This window comes from Bombus pyrosoma, linkage group LG11, assembly GCF_014825855.1.
Source record: "Bombus pyrosoma isolate SC7728 linkage group LG11, ASM1482585v1, whole genome shotgun sequence".
NCBI classification, from domain to species: Eukaryota; Metazoa; Arthropoda; class Insecta; order Hymenoptera; family Apidae; genus Bombus; species Bombus pyrosoma.
This window is the reverse complement of record NC_057780.1, coordinates 413,727-427,418: the sequence shown is the minus strand read 5'-3', so window position 1 is coordinate 427,418 and position 13,692 is coordinate 413,727. Positions and strand designations below refer to the sequence as shown.

General features: G+C 38.3%; 1 protein-coding gene across 4 annotated transcripts in view; it reads right to left on the bottom strand.

The window, feature by feature from the left end:
* Positions 1–13,692, bottom strand: part of LOC122572602 (zwei Ig domain protein zig-8-like) — a 236,615-nt gene that overhangs the window by 126,844 nt on the left and 96,079 nt on the right. The window contains exon 1 of one of the 4 annotated variants that reach the window (XM_043737749.1): positions 147–302. The exons of 2 other annotated variants lie outside the window; for them this stretch is intronic. The gene's annotated coding sequence lies outside the window, so the exon portion shown is untranslated. Of the gene's footprint in view, positions 1–146; positions 303–13,692 lie in introns of those variants that run through there. One more of the 4 variants, XM_043737752.1, reaches the window with a different exon arrangement.

The window sequence follows — 13,692 nt, the reverse complement described above, 5'->3', positions numbered from 1 at the left end:
TAAGGAAGTTTCAAATAGAAAATTATTAATTATTTAATCATTTAACAATGATATTTAAAAAACCGATAAACAAAGTACATTGTGCATAGATACAGATAGTTAGTTATGTACGTAAGGATATTAATAATTATATTTTATCATGTTACCATCATGATGAATCTGCGTAGCATGGAAGATGAGATGGAAGATGCACTAGTGGAACAACGAGAAATGATATTTCTTTTTCAAGATTCACGAACGCGACATTTAATACAACACGTAATTAAGCAATGACAGGCATCTTATAACACGAGAAACGTCGCGATAATACGTAAGACACGAGCCGTATCGTAAAACTAATGTTGAGCGCGCGATACCGCGGCAGTGACTGAGAATATAACGACCTTTCCTTGACGTTTCATAGCGTCTTTGTTTATAGCCCCCGTTTTTGTATTGTGTTGAACCCCTGCTCGTTCAAGCCCCGTGGTGGAGAGCCCAGCCAAGTCGTGATAAATATTTACACATTTTATGACAAGCTTCTACATCAGAATATATCATTCACGAACATGTTTATTTGTACAAATTATTTCGATCAACTTTTAGTATTTTAAGATATTGCCACATATTTCAAAAATTCCTATAAAAATATCTTTACTTTATTTACGATCTTAATCGAAATTTATACATATGATCTTTCGACAATTTTTAAAATTTATACCTAATATGCTATTACATCATGAAAGTAATGCAATTGTAAAAATCGTATTAGAAAAAGAAATCAGAAGAAGAAGACAGATGAAGTTGGAAATATTTTTCTGGATGAAAATTATAGGCGAAAAAGGCATACATTTTTTTTCTTTTTTTCTCTGTGTACGTATTTATGTATGTACGATATTTTTCTTTTCAACTTTAAGATCAAACACTATATAGCGTGCACGTCAACGGTCAATTAGGAAAATGAAAGTCCTATTGCGTCACGTTAATATAATAAATTCTTGAGCGAAACATGACGAATTTTTTGCCGTGCCGGGTTCCTAAGGATTTTGCAGCAATCGTGGCATTAGTATCATCCAACATTCCCGGGGCAACGCCACATTTATCAGATTTTCCCTGCAAATGGACCAATTACACCTGTTGTCACGATCGGAATTTGATTCGGATAAACTCGCGCGGTACGCGCACCTGTTTCAATTTGATAGTTAACCCCGTTCGTTGGCGCAACTAATTTAAGCATGTAAATAGTATATTGGTCTGCGTATCGAACCCACAGGGATACGATAAACTTACCGAACAACACGATCCATTCCTAACCTCTGACTTCCTTCGTTGAATCTTCAATTACGTGGATTATTCTAGTTTAGCGCTCTCGGTGAAACTGGCGTTAAGGCGGAGACCATCGAGCATCCTCGACATTGTGTTCGAGTTTATGCCACAACTTAATATTAGTCGTAGGAAGCATAGGATGTGAAAAGGTGAACTACGTAGCAGATCATAATGAATTTTTCTGCATGATGAATCTGTGCACGATGAAGTGCGAAAAATTAGAAATTTAAACCGGATAATGCGAGTAGTACGAATAGAAGGGTAGTAAAAGAATAGTACGCGATGACAAAGAATAAAGCTTGACGGAGTGTAAGTAAAGGAAAATGGAAGGCGATAATCCTAGATAAAACAGAATAATGATAGGATAGAAGTTGAGATTAGGCAAAATGTCAAGAGATGAGACGACCGGTGTAACGAATTGTCTTGATTGCAAATGTAAAACCTGTAGACGTTTTGAATGAGTAGCGATCTTTTTGAAATGAAAAGAAAATAAATGATATATAGTTTGATGTATTAATACTTTAACTCTTTGTACTCTGCAAATTTTTTGAGAAATTTCAAAGTTGATAGATATCCTATAAATCTTGCATTCGACGCAGTATCTTTATTTATAAAAATCAATCAAAATTCTCCCATAATGGTAGAACAGATAATCCCATTTCACGATTAGTTTTTCCACGGGAACGAGAAAAGGCGAAGAGAAAAATTCTAGTGTGAGGCAACTTCGGAAAGAAAATAGAGAACAGTGGAAAGAGAAAGTAGAGACGGCTGTGTCGAACACTTCTTCCTGCTTGGAGTTACAAAGGTCTGGCAAGTCGGCCGCAGCATTCAAAGGAAGCACATAAATCCAAAGACACAAATGACTCGTTCTAAAGTGATTTTATTCTCCCCGTTCGACGCGTCTCCTATTCTTCCTTCGAGCCAATCGTGTGACGAGCCAAGAACGAAATCCTCCAACGAATTCTTTCTTCTGCTACGAGCGACACTTTTATTTCTTTTTCACCCGTTTTCCGTCACGCGAAACGAACCAAAGCTAGAGAGATGTTCCTGCTGCTCGATTTTCCAACGCGTAAACATGCGAACGTGTACCTTCGCTGCATTTGCTGTTTCCTGGTGTATTTCAAGATTAAGAATTTTCACCTTGATACAAGGACACAAAGTAGAGACTGTGAAAAGCTCGAGGAAAAGAAGGGAAAACCGAACAGAAGGTTGCCTGGAAGGATAGGCTACAAGGAATGAATGTAATCGTTGCAGGGGTTTAAAGGGCCAACTAAGTGGGGGAACGCAACGAAAGAACTTGGAGAGGGACTTATCTTTCTCGGTGTTTGAACTCTAGCAGGCCAAGTAGCTTGAGAGATTTAAAGATTTCTCGCAAGTAAAAGATTCACAGAAATATGGGGAAAATGTGATACTTGCCATATTGATCATGTAAATCTAGCGTTTTTAACTGGAATATTTAATGTTCGAGTTCTTTTCTGTTGAAATGATAAGGCTCGAAAATGTTACTGTCTGATAGTTTAATATCTGTCCCGAATCTGTTAATGAGAAGGAAACAAAAACTATGACAAAGTTGAACTCTACTGTACGGTATATATAGTATATTCTACAGAGATTCTACAACAATCGATAATTTCTAAATATCCACCAACATAAATTATTCTTCCATTCTTACATTTCCATTAAACCAGCTTCTAAAGACTTTCTCTCTCTGTCTCTCTCGGTAATCTCACTTAAATACCAAAGCACCGATCTCTATCGATTAGTAGAACACAGATTTCTTAATTTTTCATTCAGTTGTTGGGCACAATAAGTTTGCTCTCATTGAGGCGGAAGAAGCAAAGTACGAAACACGGTCGTGCACAAAAGAGAGTAATAGCTTACACGAACTCGAAGTTCCCCCCTATCGCGAAGGGTTATTCTAAAGGAGCTTTCAGCTTTATTAATGCTGGCACTAATTTTCACCGACTCCGCTCTGTCTCTTTTACAGCCATCTGTCACCCTTCAATAGCCTCTGATACACTCGACAACCCGCCGTGTCTTACATTGCGAGAGCAAACTGTTCACTCTCTTTTTGACGGCATTCGCCTCGCTTCTCTCGCTTTCTGATTTCAATTGGACCGGCTCGCGTATGAAATGTTTTCGTTTGTCGTGTCAAGCTTTGCCGATCTTCGTGTTTCATCGCACCATGTGTGTCGTCGTATTACGAACGTGAAGATATTCGCAAGCATACGCGCACAATTTAATACAAATTTATTATTCGTACGAATTCATTTAATAGGAATTTATTATTTGTATAAATCAATTTAATAGAAATTTGTTGTTTTTAACAAATTAATACAAATTTATTATTTGTAAATGCGAGGATGTTTGTATGCACATGCGACCAATCTATTACAACCTTATTATTAATAACTCATTTCCTCTGAAATAAAAAATTATATTATACTACTTATTGCATTACATAAGATTGAAATAAGTGTGTAGGATTATGGGAAATTTTCCGTTGAACAGGACGAAAATTGAATTTTCTAATATAACTTTATCGAGTAACGACAAAGCTTCCTTTCCTAGATAAATTTTTGAAAACAATTTTGTAGCCTATACGAAGAAATGCCAATGATTGTTTTATACTTACCTAAATGCTTAAAAGGTAATTGCTCGGTTTCATTTTACCAAATACTTAATACGTGCTGTAAAATAGTACTTCCATTAAACACATTTATTCGGCTGATTCATCGCGACGGGTAATAGTAGTATTAACGGTCCAAGTCCGGTTCCATCGTTTCCAGTTAGCATTTAAGAGGAAGTTAAGATGCAATTTGCGGTCAAATGAGAAACGCCGATTTCACGTCGCTTCGTTTAATTCCCTTTTAAATTTTATGCCTTCCCGTTGAATCCCTTCTTTATTTAAAAAGCACGTTGATTTCGGTAACGTAAAATCATGCGTATTACGCGAACTGGTTAATAAAAGATGGAAGAGCACATGCCACGTAAATGCAAACGAACTTGCATTTAACGTGTCGGGAGCCGGGATATCGTTAGAATAAAAGCCACCGAATGCCTTTCTTGATATTTTAATCATCGTTTCTTTTTATCGAGAGAATAAATAGCGCGGAGATAAAATAAAAACGAGGAACATAGAAGAAGTTGAGAGAGATTTGACGAGAGAATCGTTGACTCGAAAATTTTCATCAGTCCGCGTCTTTTGTGCGGAATTCGGCTGAACAATGCTGTAAGATTAAAATCTATCGGCATCGAAATGTACGAAATTTTAATTTTAATCAGTTACCCACCTTTTGTAAAATATTATCATTGCTGTCGTGAAATTTTATAGCGATTAAGATTGCTTTTTATGCACAACGTATAATTACGAATTTGTTACGTTATCAAGTGAAATCTGTGAAAAATCTTTTCATATTTCGTTTTGAAACGTCGAACGAAGGAGAAAGGGGAATACTAAAGTACAAGGAGTTTCTCGGAGCATTTTACGGGAGTACTATTTCTACAGTGGCCATAACGGTTATAGCCAAATATTTATCCATGAAACTTTTCAGTAGTATAGCCTTTTATGTCTCTGGAAGTATCTTTGATAAAAGTTTCCCTTGTAGAAGTAAATATTTGTTCAATTTACAATATCAAGCTTAGGCACTCTTAGAATCGATTTGCCAAACAAATTAGTGTATTATAAATTCATAAAACGTTCGTTTGCTACTTACTTACGGACAAATTAGACTTGGAATTTGAAAGCTTGAAATAGAAATTCAGTTCTTAGATTAAGGACTCAACTAGTAACTTTCTAAAGGTTATGTAAAATTCAAAAGAATATTCACAAGGAGTATGCATCGCCTTTCTTAAGCTTTCATCTCTCTTTTTCAGCTCCTCTCTTGAAAACATCTCGAGAAGAAGAAGAAACTTTGCCTATTGTGCTAGCCGTAAGCAGAAAGAAGTATCCGTCTGGATTAAATATTTTAAACTTCGTCGCTCCTGAACTTCAGAGATTCTCAAGCCAAATCAACGTGACGAGCAGTTGATGGTTCGTACAGCATACATATATTAAATCGGTGAAACTTTGTTTCAATATTTTTTACGTAATAGACTGCAAAACGATTTTTCTTATCTTATCTTATCTTATCTCAAACACAAATCTTCGTTAACAACACGCTGAAATAATACACTGATCCGCGAAATTTTATAACATTTTATAAACGTATAATATGTGCTACAATACGTTTAAATGTACGTTTTTAATAATAATGATTTGAAATTTCATTGACACTCTAATAAAACCAGATTATTATTACGATTATTATCAGTAAAGTTTGAATTGGCTTCAAATTGGACCAATTTAATCATGGCGGTAGTATTTCGTTGCAGCGTAAATGAAATTTCAAGACGTTTTATACGGCACATGCAATATACAGTGACGAACAAAAGTATCGGCACAGCTTGACTTTAATTATAACATAGCTGCAAATAAATCGAACAGAGAACTCGATATTCGATTATTCGTTTACATATAACGATATTCATTTGTTTTTTATTCGGTCTTCTATCTCTAAAAGAAAGTATTAACAAGTCGAAGAACGAGTCATAGGATCCAAGAAACGATTGTTGCAGAACGAAAAATAGTAATATATTTGTTTAAAGATAGATATTCATATTCCATTATTGGGAATTTAATGGAAAGAAGTCGATTGAACGATTTTCTAACACAGAAACTGTAGTAAATGCCACCCATAAAGGTCGAACGAGCGACAAAAGAGGAAAATCATTGATATCGTGAAAAATGATCCCACTGTCTCTTCCTCGGAGGTCGCAAAAATTACACATTACACGCAGTACGTTAACTACTATCGTATGATGAAAACCATGACAACGTAATCAGCGTGTGTCTCTAAAAAAACTGTTGAGAGTATCAAGGTAGTAGTTACACAGAGCGAACAAGAGTAAGTCTTGACCTTGCGTTATCTTGCTCCGCGCAGTAGTATAGTCTACGTTCGGTCAGTCGGACGTTACTGCACCGCAACATACAAGTCCAGGTATTTGCCTCGGACTTGAACATGTTCCGTCTTTCTTACGAATGTTCCCACAACCTGTCATGGTCAGGCGAAGCAACACCGCGAAATTGAACCTGCCTTCACGAGCAACATAATCGCGGCTACGGATGCCGTTTTCTGGATATCGTGATGAAACTCGATCGAAAAGCGCTCGGGCGTGGATACTGATCGTGATGTAGGATAAAAAGTGTTAGCGAAAATGTTGGAAGGAGGAAAGATATCGTTGCCGAGGGAAAGGAAGGAATCGGCTATAAACGTAACAGACGCAAAAAGCACTGCCTCTACTCTCTGAGTACGCCATTTATGTCCAAGTATGCGCGCATCCGTGGCCGATATTACCAGCGCTCACATCGCGATCGATGCTTCAGAAAACTCTATTTTCACGCGCGCTACTTTAATGTTTTATTCATTTTATATACGAAATGATGAATCGAGAAGTGAAACTGTTTGAGAAATCGAGAGTTACTGTTTATCGAAAATTTATGATTTATGTGGTGAAACGTGGCTTTTGTTAGCGGCTTTAAACGTAGAAAGTTGCTATTTTTTCTTAATGTTGGAAATATTTTAATAATTACCAAACATAATTTTCAACGCAACTTGTTTCTGCCTCTGCTCGGCATTTATCTGTTGTATTATTCGGATATACCGGCTTAATAGCACCGTGACAATTTCCGTTTATCACCACCATATGTAACTACACCGGGATTTCGTAAACAGAGTGTGAGAAACTCCTTAAACTCCGGAACTTGTCTGGCGTTGCTTCAGAGATAGGCGAGATTCTGGTAGAAGCAAATAAGTTTTAGGCGTGTTACGCTGATTCGGAACGCGCGGCCGGAAAAAGAGTAAGGCGCGCCCGTTCACTTTACAGAAGTTTCGAAAGTGTCTACCTTTTATTAGCTGGTGGTAACTGGCGGTTTATGCGCGTCGTTAAAACGTAATGTTGCACGCTGGTGGAGCTTCGTAACGCGCAGTAACGTGCATGTAGGTACGTTTGAGCACGGTATCCCGATCGTAATTTCTCCCCTTTTCTGCTTAACTGAGGTTGCATCGAGGAATTTCTTCGACCGTTTTTACAACCTTGATACCTTTTTCAAGGGACGAAGTAGACGATCGAGAACTTGCATTTCAATCAGCCATTTGCAATCTGCGCCAAAACACTTTCGAACGTCGAGAGAACGAAGGCGTGTCGGTCGTGCAGGATGTCACAAAATTTGCGAGTTGAAATTTGTCAAATGCAAGTGTAAATAAAAATGTTTTTATATGGCTCGGAAATTAAAATCAACGGATCGCTATGTGGCAGGAATTTTAACAGCGATTCGTTCCAGTCGAGCTGAATTTTCTCAATTACGTAAATTGAACGAAATAAATTTCTTGCGCGTACGAATTATATTTAATCTCCGTATAAAAATGTGCGTGTTCGATATCGTGTTAAGTACGCTATGTATTATCATTGACACGAACGCGTTGCTGCAAATTGCGCGCGATATAAATCGTACAGCGGGGCTAATGGTTTTAGCCCGAATAAACGTTTGCGGAAAAGAGCTTAACAGAGGATCGAAGGACACAAATTATAAAAATCAAAATGAATCCTTTCGACGGTCGCGATATATGAACGTTACTACTTAGGTATCGCTTATCCTGAAAGAAAGGGGTGCTACGATAAAATGTTATTAGGACATTAAACTACGCTATTATGCACGACCGATCTGTCGTCACGAAGGCAGGAACAAGAATTTAGGAAGCTCTATGTTATAAACACGTAGAAACGTTCGCGTGGAGCGTTCGTGAGAAGTAAATGACTAATTTGTTATAGGTTAATTCTCCGTGAAATATGGCTTTATTAAATAAAAAGCGATAGATTCGTAAAATAAATTATTTCTTTTCATTCGTGGTCGTGCGATTTTATTTACAATTGTTTTAATCAATTTGCATTGTCAAATTCTACTTTCTACACCACGGTCGTTATGAAAAAGAATTGCAACGTTCCGTTTAGTATTCTTCTCATCGATATTTCACTATCTCCATATACGTATAAAAGTCATCGACAGCTCCAACGAGTATAAAACTAAATCGTTACTTTCAGTTCAAATTTCATTTTAATAAACAAAGTTTTACGGCATTTTGCGTTCGATACAAAAGACCTTGCATTTACAGATCTAGCAAGTATCCGAACAATATCCCTTAATTCCGATAGAATTAAAAAATGTGGGAATTCGCTGAAATCCCCACACAGCGATACTAGCGGTTCTACAAGCTCTTGGAAACAGATTGCATCGGTTCTGTCATCGAATGACATGTCGTTTGAAGTGGTTACCCATGATATCCAAATCTCCGTATTCGATTCCATTCTCGTCGAAAGCACAAAGATCAGAGGTTTCAACGGTGCAGCTGGCTGGCCGCGAGGAAACTTTGTATTTTCCAGTTCCCTGCGATATCCATAGTTCTACGATGCGTCGCACCTAATACGCGAATACGTGGCTATTACGAAAGAATCGTATTTCGTTCGTCGAACGAACTACGAAATTTATATTTCATCGTCACTTGTAGAAGAAAAGTTGAACCGACGAACGCGACACTTTTCGTCGGTTAGAGAGTTTCTCATTAACTTTTTTCTCGTCATCTCTTATTTTGAGCAAGTTTTATGCTCTCCCGAACTTGAGGTTTATAAAATTTGAAGCTCCTAGAAGCGTATTAAAAGTGGAGAACATATTCTGCAAACTGATGGAAATATAAAACTTACGGAGTGAAAAAGTTTGATAATATTCCGCGCAAACATTTCCACAAAGGTAACGAATGTCGAGCACAACTATTCCTTTTCAAATATATCTTTAATGTTCGCACGTACATGTTCTTGACAAGCGAATTAACGTAAAGTGTTTACATTTTATTAGCGGACTCATATTCCAAGCACGCTTCGTCATAAGCAAATTGAAAATATCGAAGTAATTTAGTTTTTTGAAGTTCCTACGTATACCACTTTCATTCCCGGATAGTCATTTATCTCGGTCGATGTCCATTAAATCTTTTTCCACTTAACGTCTGTTAGACGATTAACGCATTATGGCTCGTCCCAGTTTTAGGTTAATTGAAATTTGCTAGATCGATATCGGTGCGAAGCTTAGAATCTCCAGTGTCTATTACTTTTATTACTACTTACCAATTTCTGTACTTTGTAATAGAGTCAATAGAGAAGGCAATTCGGTATAGTTACTCTGATTCTTCTTATATGAATTTAATATCGTCAAATGTGGTCTTATTTCTCACTTTCTGCATTCTCATCGATTCAAGGGTTAACATGTGAATGCCGTTCGACAGTTTCACGTAAAACACCCGAACGTAAAGAGGACAATTTTCCTAGCTATGGCTGAAAACTGAGGGTAACAAGTTCCCATATAGGGTATTAAGAAGTTTATTGCATAAGACACGGTACAGACAATATCCAACGTTGCTGGAGGCAGGCTCGATCACAAACAGACTATCCAAGAGAGTTGCCACGCCGGTTCAGATGTGGCTGGTTTTATAGCTCGATAACGGCTTCAGGTAAGAGCACTGTGTGGATCTCCTTGTCGCTACTTGTATGCATACGAGCAGCCACCACGTACCTATGTTTTATGGTGCATAGAGAGAAGAGGTTCGATATAAGAAGGAGCGAAGGTTCGAGACTTTTGAGAGATTCTGCACCACCTTTCTTTTCATTCCTCGTCCCTCTCTCTCTCTCTCTCTCTCTCTCTCCCTTTCCTCTTCTTTCCACGAGAATTTTCTATGGCAACGATGACGCGTGAATTTACAAGATGGATTCTACGTCGTTTCACGGAAAACTATAAAACGAGGTTCGCGTGAGAGACCTCGTTCCGAGAAACGTAATGGGAGTTCGATAATTCGAAGGATTTCAAATTGAGATGCTCATGAATGTATGTATACTGCATAACAGAGCAGCGAGAACGAAACACGCGGCGAATCCGTGAAACAAAGCCGCTCGAACGAATTAATTTGTCCCGATGATCGATCCTCGTCGAGGAAAGACGCCAAGTAACGGGATCGCGTTTCTCGCTGAAACTTTAATTGCTTGCTCCTCTGTCGCACCGGAAATTAGCATATCGCGGAAAAGTATCGAGCGCGATGGATCGTTTGACGGTGTAACGGCAATCGCCGGAGGGATGTCGCGCGCGACGAAGAAACTGCTACGGCGGCAAAAACTTGCGCGGTCGGTGATTCCCCGTTTTCGATTAACCAACGAGAGACATTTATATCGATTGTCAAATTAATTACCGTCGGCAAAGTTTAATTTTATGACGACGTGGCTGGAAAGAAGCGGTCCTACTTGGCGGACTAAATCTCGCTTAGATATTACGTTCGGTCTATTTATCAAGCAAATGCAAAAACACGTTGTTCCCGTTCTTCTCGCCAATCTTGCTCTCTTGCTGCGTATAATCGTTCCAGGCTCGTTTAACTTGTATCTTTAATGGACGAACCAAGAGTTTAAAGAACTTCGATGTCTACTTTTTGTTCTTGGAAATTGTTACGCGGCCTTTCTTTTGTTTTAGTCAAATCTATGTAACAACTACCAACGGTTAACGAGTTTAGATAGAAGCGTTTTCTGTTATTTTCAAAACAACGTACTTGTAAATCTACGCGATGATAATCGAAAGATGACACAGGAAACAAACTTTCTGCACAGTGCACGTTGGTAATTTCGCGATGGTCGATCGCGTGCAATCGATCGAGGCGTCGAACGAAGGTTTATTGAAATACCATCACGAATCGAGCAGAGAAGAAGCTCGCGGCTGGAATTTCAATTTCGACCCTTACAGATGACATCGTCCCTCTTAACGATTACGACTACGCCTAATTACGTCGCCGTCAGCACATTCCACGATCCTCTTGCGGCTCGAAATCAAGCACCGGCGATTGGCCCGTGCTAGTTGCGCGAGAAAGGAATAAGATCTGGTAATTGCATTTTCCCCGTTTTTTCTACAGTAGTGATATCTAAGTCCCTCTGGACTTTCCGTTTCACGCAATCAACATCCGAAGATCCAACTGGAAAAATGTAGAAAATTTTACGATACAAACTTACTCAATTATACGAAACTTCTCCGACGAAGCGATTTAATTTTCGAGTAAATGGACCTTTATAGATTTTATGGAACTTTGAACGAGGAAATATCGAATGGAGAAACCAACTGAAAAATCGATCAGCTTCTTCCTATCGATGAAATTCGATAGTCGATAAACGATCGTGGCTTTCAAAGGATGTAGATTTTATTCAAATACGATGTCCTCCTCGGTCTATGAAATAAAAATAAAAAACTTTCAATCCATAATCTGTTTATGGCTCAAACTGTTTGCAATTCGCTGTAAGAGGAGAAAATTACGGTAAAAAAATGTCTATAAACTCGGTTAAAAGATAATTGTAAACAGAACGTGATATCTACTGAGGAATAAAACTTAACGGAACGTATGCATTACGAAAGATAATAAAATCTACGATGTTTTAAAATTGAAAACACCAGAGAACAATGCGTATTCACATCGGTGTCTATAATCGCACACTACTGACTATATCGTATATCGATGGAATATACCTTAAAGTTTTTCAATTCACAGATTTTTTATTGCATAACATAGATTATAAAATTCGAATGTCGACGGTGATATCGCGTCAAAAATTGGTTCATCGAAGCGACCGTGCTTTTAAACTAATGAAACGAAACGAAACGAAACGAAACGAAAACTAATTAAGGTTAGGCAACAAGAGATCCATTACGACAAGGTACAAGGTACAAGGTACATAGACATCATCATACACTTGGATTTTCGATAACATCTTCCCTGCATCTCCAGATACTAGCATCTGAGTGGATACCTGTGTTTAGCTATCTACGTGCACTTTGTCGGGTTCTGTTCGTTTTATTTCGGTTACAATGATCCGTCTATTCTACGCTAAATCGGCTTGCATCGATCGTTAATGCGTATTACATATATACGTCTATGTAAATAGCAATTTTAGATAGCCGGGGAACTGTATTTTCCAGTTCAGTTTGAACGTAAATAAATTTAAGATTAAAAATTATAGAAATTTCTGCAATATAAGACAAAGTGGCCAACATTACGGCAATGTCTAGCGAAGAAAGTTACTCGATGTTATAGTATAAAGGTGATACGACCTCATTTACCGGCAAATTCCAGAATTTCAAACAAAATATCGCAAAAACTTGTAATAATTGTTGCTCGATCCAAATTTCATAATTATTGCGTTACTCGATCTAACGACTGAAAATGTATGCAAACACGTCCGCTCTCATCCTCTGTTCGCTGCCGAACATTAGGTAAAATCCATTGGCGGCGTCACGTAGTTTTCCTCGTTACACACTCACTCGCATTTCGCGAAAACGACTAGGAGTTCCGGTTCGAAGTGGCTGGTCGTGTTTAGCTACGGGAACCTCGTTCACCCGTACTCTTGTCTCGGGTTAATCTGTCTATTGTTTCCCCTCGGCATGACGTACCTCGCATTCTCGGTAGGTGCGCCTAGCTGCCTCGGTTCCCACCTGTGAGCATTCAGTCGGTCTCGCCTCTGTTCGCTCGCGTTTATTTATCTATAGAGACCGAAGTGGAGTCTCGCAACTTGGATACAATTATCCGACAACCTTGCACAAAGGAATACTTCACCGTGATGCTGCTTACATCACACCTGTGTACACAGTGATCGATGTAACTACTTAGAATCGTATTTTGTCCCATCGATGATATTACGTAGTTGCTAAAAATGAAACTTTAGTTTTATGCGACTTCTCATGGTATATTCAACATCTTCACACGATGCGAAGCATCGCAAAAGTAAGAAAATATAGTATTATCCTATTTAGATACATATGGAAGTTTCGAACCTTGTAAGCATCCAATATAGAATTTCCATACGTGTCGATGTATATCGTACATTAATAATTCTTCAGTCAATTTCTGGTAACCTAATCTCCACGCTATCAAAAAATATCACGTTCGATATACTCTCTTGTGCCTCGGGTGAGCTAACAATAAGATTACACCACTACGGTATAACCACAAAAGCCATCGGAACCATAAAAAATGTTTGAAGTAATTAACGCTGGAAATTCGGGTATAGCGCGACGCGTAAACAAGTCGAGGGGGTCGATCCGCGTGACACGCGGAAATTTTCCTTTATCCTCTGCTGAATTATTACCTCTTTTATTTCGTTGCGCGTAGAAGAAAAAGGTATAGTTAACGTACGTTTGCGCAGAATAAACGTTTTGTGGAAAAACATACTAGGGAGAATAAGGGGGGGGGGAGAGAGAGAGAGATGGAGCAACGGAGAAGC